Here is a 13,610-nt window from a genome sequence, read left to right as displayed (position 1 = left end):
TTTCTAGCAAAACTATGACACACACATATCCTAGAACCTAATGCACAGTCTTCTATGTTTAGTATAAAATTATCAAATGACAGGAATCTTTCTAATAACACCATTCCCAGAACTAATTTTTACCCAGGGAGAGTGTGGATCCCCTGAGCCTTGTTGAGGCCCAGGAATGCCATCTCTCGGGGCTGAAGTTTTAAATAAGCAGAATGCAGCATTTTACCTTCCTTTCCAAGCACCTTTGTGGACCTGGGAACCCCATCCCCTGTGGCCGATGCATTACGTCTGAGGGAGGGGTGCACGCTGCCCTCCTGCCCGAGCCTGGAAATGTCCTTGAGATCCAAACCCTGCAGTTGTATCATTATTTTTAAAAGGGAGATGGTATATGGTACCACCATCACCTCATGGGCCCTGGGAACCTCATTCTCAGGGCATTTGTTTTTGATGGGTATGGAACATTGGAAGACCCTAATCTGAGTTGCTGGTAAGTGTCCTGAAATAGATTTGTGGAGGTTACCTTATTTACTTGGTGGTTGCCTTAGTCTATGTCTGTGAGGTTTTGTAAAGCTGCAGAGAAGGGTGGTGAGATCAGTGTTACCATGAGTCCATTGCCATTGGAAATACAGAGATGGCCACTGTAATATCAACCAGTATACTTAGGGCCCAGACTTTAATGTATGTCATTTATACTATAACTTCAAATTCAAACCTATTGTGGCAAGATAGTGACTACCAAAATAAACAACATATGTAGAGATTCTATAATTAGGATAGAAACTATTACCTTCTCTCATGCACTTTGCAGTTTGTTCTCATCAATCATGAGTGACCTATTCATCATAAATTTGTCATGTGTGCTGTGATCCACAATGCATAATTCTCCAGCCAAGCACACCTAATATATAAAAAACAACCTGTTGTTTTAAAGTTACCACTATTCCTTGCAAAAATCAGTCATTTCCACCCTCTCTGTTTTCTTGACTTAAGATATACAGTGTTAAAAAAGCCTCAGGCCTGAGAAATTGTGAAACTGGATAAATCCTGCTCTAATACAGGATCACATGCCCCTATCTTTGACAACCCTTTTTTCTTGTAAATTTAAATACTACTCATTGTAACTCGAATCTTTAGAATATATGATTATACCTGTGACTATTGCAGTTGCCACTAACCTTATGCATTCCTAGATTTACAAGGTTTTGTAAACCTCGGAATGGGGCAGATTCCTACATCTCCATAGGGAAGTTGTAAGGGAGGCATAACGAGGAGAAATACCTCTATTTCTCTTCTTTTTTCTTTTTTCTACTACTGGAGATTGAGGATAACTTTAATCTTTTATATTTTCTTGGTGTTGGTGTTTCCCAAATTATCAATCACAAATGTCAGAATACAGTGCTTAGCAATACCTGAGGACAGTAGGGTAGAGCTCAGCGGTGTACAGGTAGAGGACTGTGAAGGCATTGCCAGAGAAACCTTTCCCTAAAGTCGCAATTGTTGTTCGCAAAGGGCTCAGAGCTGAAAATGAGTAACGTCGAGAAGGAGAGAAAGAAAAGGTAATAACATGGTGTTATTAATTTGATAAAAACCTACACATACTATAAAAAAACAGAATAGTATAGATCAGTCCATTGACACCAACTACTCCTAGTTTGTCTATTTGATTAACAACTTGAATTTTAGGACATAATTTTCAGGAAAGTTTATATAATACAGTGTATTTCATAGGCAATATAGTGTACATGGACCAATTATTGTACAGACAAGTTAAAAGAACATACAACATATATATACTAGTGGAACATTGGAATGTTGATAGCTCCATTAAAGGCAATGGAGTGCTCCTGGCTTCTACTGGATGTTTGAAGCCTGGAGAGTAACATTCCAATATATTTATTTCTTTTCACAGCTGTTTCTGTGAACAAAGGCTTCTCGAGACCAAGGGGATTTAAACCCCTTCAGGATCCGTGAGGCCTTTGTTTTGAAATTAGAATATTCTGCTCTCTGGGGGCTGATTGTTCTAATAGCCTTAGAGCCTTTGTAGCGGGCTCTGCTGACCATTAAAGACCAGCTCCCTTGTTAAAGGCCTGAGCCGAAGGGGAGCAGACTTTGAATGGCTGGTAGAGCCCGCTACATCGGGCTCAAAGGCTATAATTAAACTTTAGAGTCATAACTTATGCACAATATAATGCAAGGAAATTTGCCAAAATATCTTTAAAGCAAGTTTTTTTTACTTCTTGTCTTAAATTAAATCTCATCCAGTGTTGCGAAATAAAACATTTAGTACATTCATTCTTTAATTTTGTGTATCGGTTTTTTAACTTCTCAGAATCAGACTCTGCTTTTTTGAACTAAAGGTTGGTGTCAGGTGTAATTTCATCCACTTTGCACAAATAATAAAATAAAATCAGTAGCTTTCTTATGTGTGATAACCTCTATGTTTAACTGATATTACTAGTATTTGAATTCTGCACACTGGGGCACTGCTATCCAGTGCATCTTCCTGATGTCTTAAAACATGACACATTTGCGACCAGTGAATTGTAGCATGTGTTTTGCAATACATTTGGCTGACCAGGCATAGCTAGACCACTGTAGCTTAGAAACCTGCAGCTGAACGTATCAAAATATACCCATATTGACAGGAGGAAATCTTATTTTTATGTGCTAAATAAGTCACCCCTACTTAAGCCTTGCAGCCTTCCAGGCAAGGTGCTTAAAACTGAAAGGTGGAACACATAGAAATTAAAGGTTAACATGGCTGCAGTGTCTAGCCTCCAAAAGCTATTTTCACTGTATATGTGCTATGGCCTTGTCAAAATGTAAAGCTCATTTTGTATCACTGCTTTAGAAAAAACTCCAGAGTTCATTCAACTACTGTTTTGATATTTACACAAAATGGCCATTTCAAGGATGAAATTGGATTTTTGACAAATATTCAGTAAATGTAACTTTTAAAAAGTCACAACTTCTTGGCTAAAGCTTTAGTAGGATTATTGGAATTAGACTGCTTGGGCTTCGCTCCCAGCCAATTCTTCTTCCCTTGAGTAAATGTAAAACTGTGCTGAGAGCATGATCAGCTCATCTCAGGTAAAGCCAATGGCTAGGGTCCATGCTACATCAACTTGAAAGCAACCAGGAAGAGGCGTGTTAATTCATCGTTTATTGTAAAGTGAGACCTGGAGTAGAGGCGCCTTATGATCCCACTATCTATTCAAGCCACCCCTGACCCAATAAACAGTAGAGGCTGGTCCCAGAACCAGTTTACTGTAGTTAGTTAGGTAGAGGCTACTTATTATCCTGGACTCACCAGTTGGTGGGCCACAAGTCTTCTCCAAGGAGAGAAGGGTTCTGCAATCTTAATTTTCTGTAGAAGGTGTATACTGCTGGATAGTTTGCCGTAAAGCAAACATAATGTGCTGTAAAAGGGGGAAGGTTTACCCTAAGGATCTTTCTTCCCATTGGTCAGGGAGTCATCTACACCCACTGGCTAGTGGACTGCACAAATGTGCCACCTCATTCCCAGCATTTCTGACCACCTCTGGACCTAAGGAAGAACAGAAGAGGAAGATGTCTGCTGTCTGTAATCTGTAAGGAGTCCTAAGGGGTATGACCTGCTTCCACCTTACAGAGTATTGAGAAGTGGACTGCAAGGGTCAGTTGTTTCACCTCCCGAATGGCACAAAACAGGCTGCAAAATGATTTTCCTGGAAGGGACCTGTTGAGCAATGGCAGGTGGACCCCAACTGGACTGTGCTGGTGGTCTCTGCTTGAGTGAGTCCTAGCCCCTAAGTGCTGTCTATGAGGTCCTGGAACCATTAGATGTGACCAAGAGGAATAAACTTGAAACATGGAAATGTTTCAACCTCAGGAGGATTGGGACTAACCATCACGCATGAACCACCAACCATAAACCACGAATCACGAATAATCAAGCACCAAGGCAATCTGATAACCCAAAATCATGGAGAGCAACAAAATCAAGTCGGTCCTGCTCAAAGATTTTTGCCACTCAAAAGAAGGATTCAGCAGACATCATGTAAGGATACAACTTTCTGACTTGAGTTCCAAAATGGATACTGAATCCCAATATAGAAACTTTGACTGGTAAAAGGTACTTAAAGTATCTGGTCGATGAGCAGGCGTTAGCAGCCACAAAATGTGAATCTTCCCGCTTAGAACTTTTCCTACTGAAACCATCGGCTTCAGTGGGCCCTGGCCAAATGTGCATCCAACTTCAAGATGACTGTGTCGGTTACAGTGTTCAACATTGCCCAGTAGCAGGAGATCTACTTCCAGAAAAAAGACTATAGTTTTGAATTTGAGTCACTTAATTTTGTTCCACCTAATTCCGAATAGGTAGATTTTTCCACAACCAGTTTTTCTAGGAAAGAATCATGCTTGAAACTACCGGCTGGAGTAATCAAACATGGCTTTGGCTGCAGCATCAGCAACGTTTTATTCCCCATTTCTTTTTGACAGGGGACCCTTGAGTGCTGCCACCTACCCTACAAAACCTTCTCTCTCCTACTTCTCCTACCTCTAGTACTTAGAGCAGGTGGTAAATGATTTTAGAAATACTATCTGTTTTTTACAAATATAAAAATGGTTCCACATGGTAATTCCACATTCCATGGGGTTTCACTTATAACTGCACAGTTATGGTGCAGATTTACCCCTCATAATGATAACATTTCATGTGATTTTGCTGTTAATCCATGCCATACAACTCGTAATCAGGATGTAAGTACAAAGGGAAAAGTGACATACCGGTGCTGCAAGGGGCTTGTTAATAAATCTGACTCAACCAATACTCTTATCTGGTGTTCTGTACAACACAGTCCACCTCAACCTGGGGCATTGTTCGCAGTTAACCACACCTATATATGTTGTGCTTTTCTTAGAGCTGTTCCACTTAAAAACTGTAAAAATACATATATCTGGTTGCTATGATTGGATTTTTTAAATAAATGTATTTTTATTTATTGGAAGAACATAGCAACAGAATACAGAACCGAAAAGGAGGTTTTCTAAAATCGGCTCCTTGTAAAGTATATTGAAAGCAATCATTATTACTATGAATATAATCTTTAAACTCAACAAATAAAGGTCTCCTGTGTCTTTGCAATATATACCTTGAGTATCAGTCATGTATAGCAGTATCTGCTTTGCACAGTGTTGACTACTGCATAGATTATTTGAGGAGGAAAGGTTATCAAAAATCCAATCTTGGGCTCAAGTCCCAAGACTTTTACAGACACAATTTGCTCCCTGTGCTCTCGTACCCACCACCAGGGAGCCACATAGTGGGACTTTCCAGTCTTCTAATAAGCTTCCAGACCCTCCCCTGCATGCATATCCTGACTTCCAGCCATTTGAACACTTATTGGGATCTGACATCCATTCCCAATCCTTGCCGGGTTCTGTGAAAGCCAGCCTCCTAATACTTGAAGCCAGCCTACTCATGCCTGAAACTCCATTACCCAGAATTCCCTGCTCACTGCTTTGTCTCCACCCCTGCAGACCAAGGATGGGTGGAGGAATTCAGCTCACCTGTGGCTGGCTGCTGCTAGGCTGCTCACACTTGCTGCATGTGATTACTGTGAGATCTTAGAAGCCCCGGCTCCCTTCAGGCCAATTATTGTCATTGTAGCTGTTTACCGGTGAGACCGATCCTTGTTTCCAGTCCGCCCTGAGCTATAGCTATTCCTCGTGCCTGAATTAGCACTGCCTGCAGTGCTACCTTGTTTTTTGAGTTCCTGAGCTATAGTATTCTTTGTTCTTGTTCCTGGGATTCATCTATTTTCTTGTTCCTGATTTGCACTGCTTACAGTGCTCTCTTGACTCCTTGTTTCCTGAGCTGTCCGGGTTTCCTTGAACCAGTACTGCCTGTAGTGCTGCCTTGATTCCTTGAAGCTATAGTAATTCCCTGTTCCTGAACCAGCACTGCCTGCAGTGCTACCTTGATTGTTGAGCCTTAGCCTAATTCTTGTTCCTGCTCCAGCATTGCTTTCTTTGCTATTTTGTTTTCTTGATTCCTTAACCTGCAGTATTCTAGTATACCCTTGTAGCCTCCTCTTCTGTATATCCTTTTCCAGTCCCTACCTTTCTTCCCATTTCCTTGGTTCCAGTTCTAGTTTGCTGCCCTTCTATTCTGCTGTCTTGCTTCTGTTACCTTGTATGTTTGTAACCTGCTTTCTGCCAAGTGTGCCCTGTGATTTCCTTCCTTTCCTGTTAAGCACTCCTCCTTGCTAGCTCCTTGTCTATTATGCTAGTGTATAGTTCTACCCCGCTTGCTGTTACTGTCTTGCGTGTTCCTGTTTGACTGTTTGATTACCAGGATTACCAGGATCCGTAGGCACAGCTGACTACATAGGTAGTGTTTCTTGTTCGCTGTGAGTATTGTCCTTGAGTTGCATTTATGACATCACCATAGGTATAAGCTCCACAGACCATGCCTTTGCATGCATATCCTATACGTGGGTATTTGCAGTCAGTATCTGTAACAGCAATTGTTAGTGAGAAACTTACTGAGCTTCAGTCTTACCGTGTGTAGCTCTTGAGTGCTTTACCCAACACTCCCCTTTATTGTTAATGTTGTATTATATATATGTCTTGCACATCTATCCTGGGTGTAGTTAGTCTGAATGCTAAATTGCCTCGTGAGTGCCCTTCCTTTCTGAGTCTTACCCATTGTTCACATCTTCAGGCTTCCCCTTTGGATCTCTTTTTCTCCTCTGACTCCCTGTATGATCCTGGGTAGCGCTGTACTCCTCTTTCTTTGTACAGTTTTTACCCAGTTCCCAGTCCTTACCCAAGTCCCTGACTGTGTTCCCCACATACTCCCGGACATTCCCTGACATTCACATGTTTGAAAGGGCATCCACTTGCTTTGTTTCTAGGCTCTTCCAAGAGCCTGCAATCCTCAAGACCATGTTTCCATTTGAAGACACTTGGTGGGGTTGAAGGGCATCAATGATGGACTTCGTCTTATTTGACCACTATCAGGCCCAAGCTGAGTATGAATGTCTGGTACCTTGTGAGACCAAGAAAATCAATTATATTTAGAAGTGCAGTACGGGGATCAAGTGTAATTTATGTGTCCATGACCGCATTACAAATGCCCTCCGTCAATCCCTCAAAGTACCTTTTGGGCATTTCAACTCCAAACTGTGTGCAAACTGTGTGCAACAAATCCCCCCTTTGGCATCAGAGACACATAGGTGAGGATTCACATTTAATGCGCAAATGTTTCACTCTTGTATAGTATGCTTGTGCAGGTATTTGAAATGTATTTCGTAGAATTTGGCTGCTATTGTAATCCCTAAAGCCTCCCACCACTCTGGATCCTCAATTGGAACCGTGTCTGCCTCAGGACACCCTAAGCTTGCCAAAGGTCATACAAACCCATTGAAATCCCTCAGTTATAGTCAGTTGTACTAACTGTAACTCTCGCGCCCACAATCTACTGGTGATGATGTCACATATTACATCATTCATGACATGGTCAGTGACATCTCAAATGACATCACTGATGACATCTCTGATGACAACATCCAGTGAATGTGGTTTGGTTTGTTATTTAAAATTATATTATATATATAGCAATCTGCATTTAAGAATCAGTGAATATATACCTATCTTGAGGGAGGATTTAGTAGTAGTGCGATTGACTGATAACTTGACTATTTTATAGTATCTCACCAAATATATTGGATAGTTACTAAACTGTGTGAATAACTGTATTATTTTGTCAGTTGTTGTGTAAACTGCTGCACCAGTCGGTTACTAGCTACGTGAAAGTCTATATTAGTTGTTGGCTATTTAACTGATTATTTGTATGGGAGAATGAATGTGTGTGTGGTTCGGTGGGGGATCTGTGACTACCCAAAGATATGTGAATAATTAATTAAGTACGTATGTGAGGTTAAGACTGTGTGTTAGAATAGGTATTTGGGTGAGTGAATATCTTTATGGGTGTGGTGATGAGCAAATATATTTCTCAATGGTACATGTACAACAAAGTAGAAAAAATAAAAGCCAGTGTATGTGACAGTTGCTGTATATAAATAAGTTTACATGCAACTTATTAATTGCATGAGTGACTGTATAGAGAACTGTATACTTGTAATAGTGATTTCATAACACCCTAAGTATGAGTTATTATCTATATGAGTAAATGAAGTGCTATTTGTATAAGTGCGTAGCTGAGTAAATGTACATATGATACATTTTTGCAAAAGTGAGTAGAATGACTGCATAACTGAATAGGATGTGTCCTGGTGTGTAATGTCAATATAGGGGTAAAACGTATATTTGATAGTGTTCCATTGATCGTTGAGTGTATCTATAGGTAATTGATTAGATGTGTATGTAGATCTAGGAATCACTGAGTGGGTTTTTAGATACTTGTATTGCTGTGTCAATGTATTCAAATGTGGTACTCTGTTTTTTTACAGTGAGTGATGAAAGGTTATACTAGTGTATGATGAGGTGTATCTGATTGTTGGGCACACCTCCCACTACGGTTTATTGACAGTATTCACCACCGGCACTATCACCGAACACCACCCTTAACCCAAGCATAAACCTTATTTCTATTATATCTACTTTGTTTTGTAGATACTCCTTGACAAAGGGCCATTTCGCCCGAAATGCATTGGAGTGGAACCCATGAATCTGCTAATGTACAAATATGCATAAAAATGAAGCATCTTTGAACCGATTGATATGCTTTGAATATCAACTAACCGACAAGAGGAATAAAACTTAAAGTTTGAACATTTTCTCAAGAACTCTGTTGGAGTCTTTTTTTGAACCTCATGGTGTGCCTCAACACAGGGATGCACTCACCTTGACGTGTGCACTTTTAAAAAAATATATTCATAGCGTTATTGGACGGAAACACCACCTGGGAGAGCACCCAACCTCTTTGAAACATCAACCCTGAACTTGGTTAACCATTTAACCTCCACCTGCCGCTGTGCACATACTGTATTCTAGGTGTATCTGATTGTCACATAGATGATGTCATCAGTGATGTCATCAGTGATGTCAATGACCATGTCATGAATGATGTAATATGTCACATCATCACCAGTGGATTGCGGGCACAGGAGTTACAGTTAGTACAACTAACTATAACTGAGGAATTGCAATGGTTTTGTATGAGTGAAATGTCCAGCTAACTATAACACCCCTGAAACCTATGGTTTTTTCAATTAATTTCTAAGGTTTTCTAAATTATGATTTCTAACTATAACCTGCCTGAAACCTATGTTTTTTTCAGTGAATTTTAAAGGTTTTTCAAATAATAATTCCTAACTATAACCTGCCTGAAACATGTTTTTTTCAGTGAATCTCAAAGGTTTTTTAAATGATAGTTCCTAATTTAATGTTCATTAGGCATATCTGTTTTTTTCTAACTTTTTTAATTATCATCCCATTCTCAACGTAGTACAAACTGTAAATATTACCACTCTTCAACTTATTTCTTCCTCCAAGGAAAACGCTACAAAACAAAACCACATTTAACGTTAATAATATACAAACTAGGCGTTACCTTAGAAAACCCCCCAAAAAAACACCACTTCCCATACTTTCAACAACAAACCAAATCTACAATGCTACCTAAAAAAACAGTTGATGGTTCCATTTACCATTAACAAATTAATATCAACATTTAACTAGTGTAAGGACGTCGACTATGTACTGTGTGAATTAGATCCAACTCACACCCATATCTAAAGACAAATATGTAATAGAGGTACTAATTATGCACTTCCAACACCCAATAAAATCACAACACTTACTGCCTCCACCACAAGAAGGACCCCTCTTGACCGCTCCCCCTCTACTATCTTAGAGGCAGCGCAAAACAGGACAACTGACCTTCCCAAAATAATTTATCCTCTCAACAGCACACTAGCTCAATGTTCAAAAATGTGGCAATCAATATGTATAAGGGAAGGAACTTGCACATCAACAATAATGCACACACTGCTAATACTACTGGTGATATGTTATACATAACTCACTATACAAACCAAAAACATTTCAGTGTGTACATATACTATTGATACGTGTAGTGTACTGCACAGTGGACACAACCATATTATCCCAGACTCTGGGGAATATCTTGGTCATGTAGCTGTGTTGTCTACCCCCCTGAAGCAGAAGCGGAGTGGGCCGATCCAACGTAATTAGCCTACACCTTGGGCATGGTTCATTTCAGCAAAGAGAAAAGACTCTGCCACAGCGAAGGTCCTTACCCTGCCACGTGGCTGCCGCCATGATGACGTTCCTCCTCGATACAAGCCCATTGCAAACTCCACCACAGCACCACAGACATATGTCTGTATCAACTACTGCCTTCGATCTACACTGCCGACAGCAGGGTTCACAACTTGAATTCAGCTTTGGATCTACACTACGGACAGCATTCAGGTTAGCCTTGATTTATGTAAGGCAGAGACAATTTTGTTAAATGATGGCACAAAAACATTCCTCAATGTCTGTACTGAGTACTGCCTTCAAATGTACACTGCAATCAACAGAGTTCATCACTTGATACCAGTGGCGCATCAGCACTACAGACAACATTGAATTCAGTCTCAATTTATTTAAGGAAGAGGCAATTGTACTATGTCCTTGGATATGTGACTAAAAAAGCATTCCTTGATGCCTGTGTCAACTACTGCATTTGATCTATACTGCGGACAGCAGGGTTCACAACTTGAATTCAGCTTTGCATGTACACTACGGACATTAGGGAATTCAACCTTGATTTATTTAATGCAGAGACAATTGTACTGTGTGTTCTGATTTTGTTAAAATAAGTGACAAAAATCATTAATTGATATCTCTGCTGACTACTGCCTTCTATCTACAGTGCGGACAGCAGGGTTCACATCTTGAATTCAGCTTTGAATCTATACTACCAACAATATGAAATTTACCCTTGATTTTAAGGTAGAGATAATTGTACTTTATGTCTTCAGATTTTGTTAAAAGATACAACAAAAATAATTTCTTGATGTCAGTGATTACTACTGCCTTCAATCTACATTGTGGGGGCTCATGATTCAGGTAGAATGGCGATTGTACATAACGGATTCAAGTAGAGAAGAGACATTATACCATTTCAAACCCCCCCCGAACAATGAATCATCGCAGGGTGAGCACAGGCTGAGTTCTTTCGGTACCACTAACTCACTGCACCACAAGTCATCTCCTCGTAGCCTTATTAAGGCAGAATTTACTAGGCAAAAAAACATTGCTCCTAGTGCAGTCCCCTGCACTACGCATTATCGCAGGATACTAACAAGTTCAGCGCCAAAGATACTACTAACTCAGTGCACCATAAATCATCGCAAAGAAGAGTGAACAGTTTTATCTCACAGTGAGACATACTGTCCCTTTTAAATGGAATTCATGCAGAATCCAAGCGACAAAACACATTACTCCAATTACTGTGCCCCCGACCACGCATCATCGCAGGATACGTACACGCTAAGAGCCAAAGGTACTAGTAACTCAGTGCACGAAAAATCATTGTCACGTGGCGTTACTAAGACTGAATTCATAAGGCAAAACACATTACTATCAGTACAGCCTACCCAGAACACGCATCATCGCAGGCTCCACAGAACCTTGTTGTTTCAGGTACCACTAACTCAGTGCAAACCAAACTAAGTATAACACCTATAAAATCTATACAAAATCCCTTTAGTATACATCCTTCAAAAACTTTTATATCACTTATAGATTTAGTTGAATAATAAAATTCACGCTGCAAGTGCAAAGACACACTTAATGCCAGTCTACACTAAGGATAGCACAGGTCACAATTTGAACTATGATGTCCCTGAAACATGCATATTTCAACAATGTATTCTTTATATAAATGTTCTATCTTTCATCTCAATCATAATTACAGATGATGCAGTGCCCCCTCTGATTTATACTGCGGACAGCAAGGTTTACAAATTGAATTCAGCATTGCATCTACACTATAGACAGTAGGGAATTCAGTCTTGATTTACTATTTGCAGAGAGAATTATATTGTATGTATTCAGATTTTGTTCAAATAAGTGAAAAAAAGCATTCTTCTATTACTGTGCTGACCAGTGGCTTCGATGTACGCTGCGGACAGTAGGGTTCAAAACTTGAATTCAGCTTTTTATCTACACTACAGACAGTAAGGAATTTACCGTTGATTTATTTAAGGCACAGACAAAAACTACTCCTGTGGCACTGCTAGTATCTGCAAGCACCTTTAATCCCTACATCCTGTGAACTATGTTCACAAAGAATGTAGAACAAAGTGCCAAAACGTACCTCCCACCAACAGAAATACCAATTACCTCAGGGGCATTACCATCAACATCGCCACCAGACAAATGTTCCCATTTTGAGAAAGTTAGAATGCACTGCGTGAAATGCAATAGTTAAATTTGTTATCGGGAGCAATCAGTAGACCTAGTTTGCAGAGCAATTGATAACCATTGATGGTAGGTTTTTTATGCAGTCCAGTATGCAACACACAATGCTTTGAGTACAGACCGCTCGAACCACGCATCGGTGCAGGATGAGAACACGCTGAGCACCAAATGTACCACTAACTCAGTGCACCATAAATAATCGCCACCAGGCCTTATTAAGGCAAAATTCAGTTTCCAAAAGACATTCTTACCAGTGTGTTCTGCCTGGACCACGCATCATCACAGGCTCTACACAAACCAACCCTACCTTGGTGCACCACAATTCATGAACCATATACGATATAATCTTCTGTGTATTATTTCACATTTAGTGCTCATAACTTTGTACAGCAGAAGTCATAAACAGTTTATGATTGAATGTCTGTGTATGATATCATGATTACTATTCTACTTGTTACCAACAGCAATGTAATAAAATGGAGTCGAGCACACGTGCCCGTACCCACTTCAACTATCTATCTGTGTCTGTGTACTTATTATATATGTAAAATGCTGCTCCTGTGCCCTACCACATTATATTGTGCTGTAAACAGCGTATGCAACCATCTTACCTCTGCCAATAACAAAAACTTTGATTATAAAACTTTCTCTTGCTCATTCTACAATTACGAATGTACAAAGTGTATCATTACAAACTTGCAAAGAAACTGTATAGTCAATTTATAAATGTGTAATCTGTACTAATTATTGTTTTTTTTGCATATTTATAGAGCGCAAAGTCAACCCTAAACTATATCAACAATTAACATGACCACTGTATTTACTGTACACTTTCAGGCACGCGTTGATAACGTCATTACTCTACAATACCAGGATGTGGACGAGACTCTGAGCCTCAAACAATGATTTCCAGCACCAAGTTCGACAGTATACCTGAATGACCACATACGTATATATATTATCTGTCCTTCATGTGCCAAAAACTGCAACCTAAACCTTTCACAGCCCTGTATTATTACAGCTACAACACTCTATTGAATGTACAACAAACATTCATATTCACAGAAATGCGTCATGTCCAACATCTTTTATGTGTGCAACTATGGATGAATATAAGGTCAATGATGCCCCGTAACTTCCATGTTAGCCGTATTGTGGGACTGTACAGACATAAC

The 13,610-nt window shown here is 39.8% G+C and overlaps 1 long non-coding RNA gene across 1 annotated transcript in view; it reads right to left on the bottom strand.

Moving 5' to 3' along the window:
• The window catches only part of LOC147671302 (uncharacterized), a 57,062-nt gene extending 55,402 nt beyond the window's left edge, over positions 1 to 1,660 (bottom strand). Inside the window, exon 1 of the long non-coding RNA XR_015303636.1 lies at positions 1,401 to 1,660. This is a non-coding gene — a long non-coding RNA (uncharacterized LOC147671302). The remainder of the gene's footprint in view (positions 1 to 1,400) is intronic.
• Positions 1,661 to 13,610: the final 11,950 nt, after the last annotated feature.

The sequence above is a fragment of the Lissotriton vulgaris genome, unplaced genomic scaffold (genome assembly GCF_964263255.1).
Source record: "Lissotriton vulgaris unplaced genomic scaffold, aLisVul1.2 SCAFFOLD_2535, whole genome shotgun sequence".
In the NCBI taxonomy this organism is placed as follows: Eukaryota; Metazoa; Chordata; class Amphibia; order Caudata; family Salamandridae; genus Lissotriton; species Lissotriton vulgaris.
Note: the sequence above shows the minus strand (reverse complement) of the source record. Positions and strands in the feature narration are given on the sequence as shown.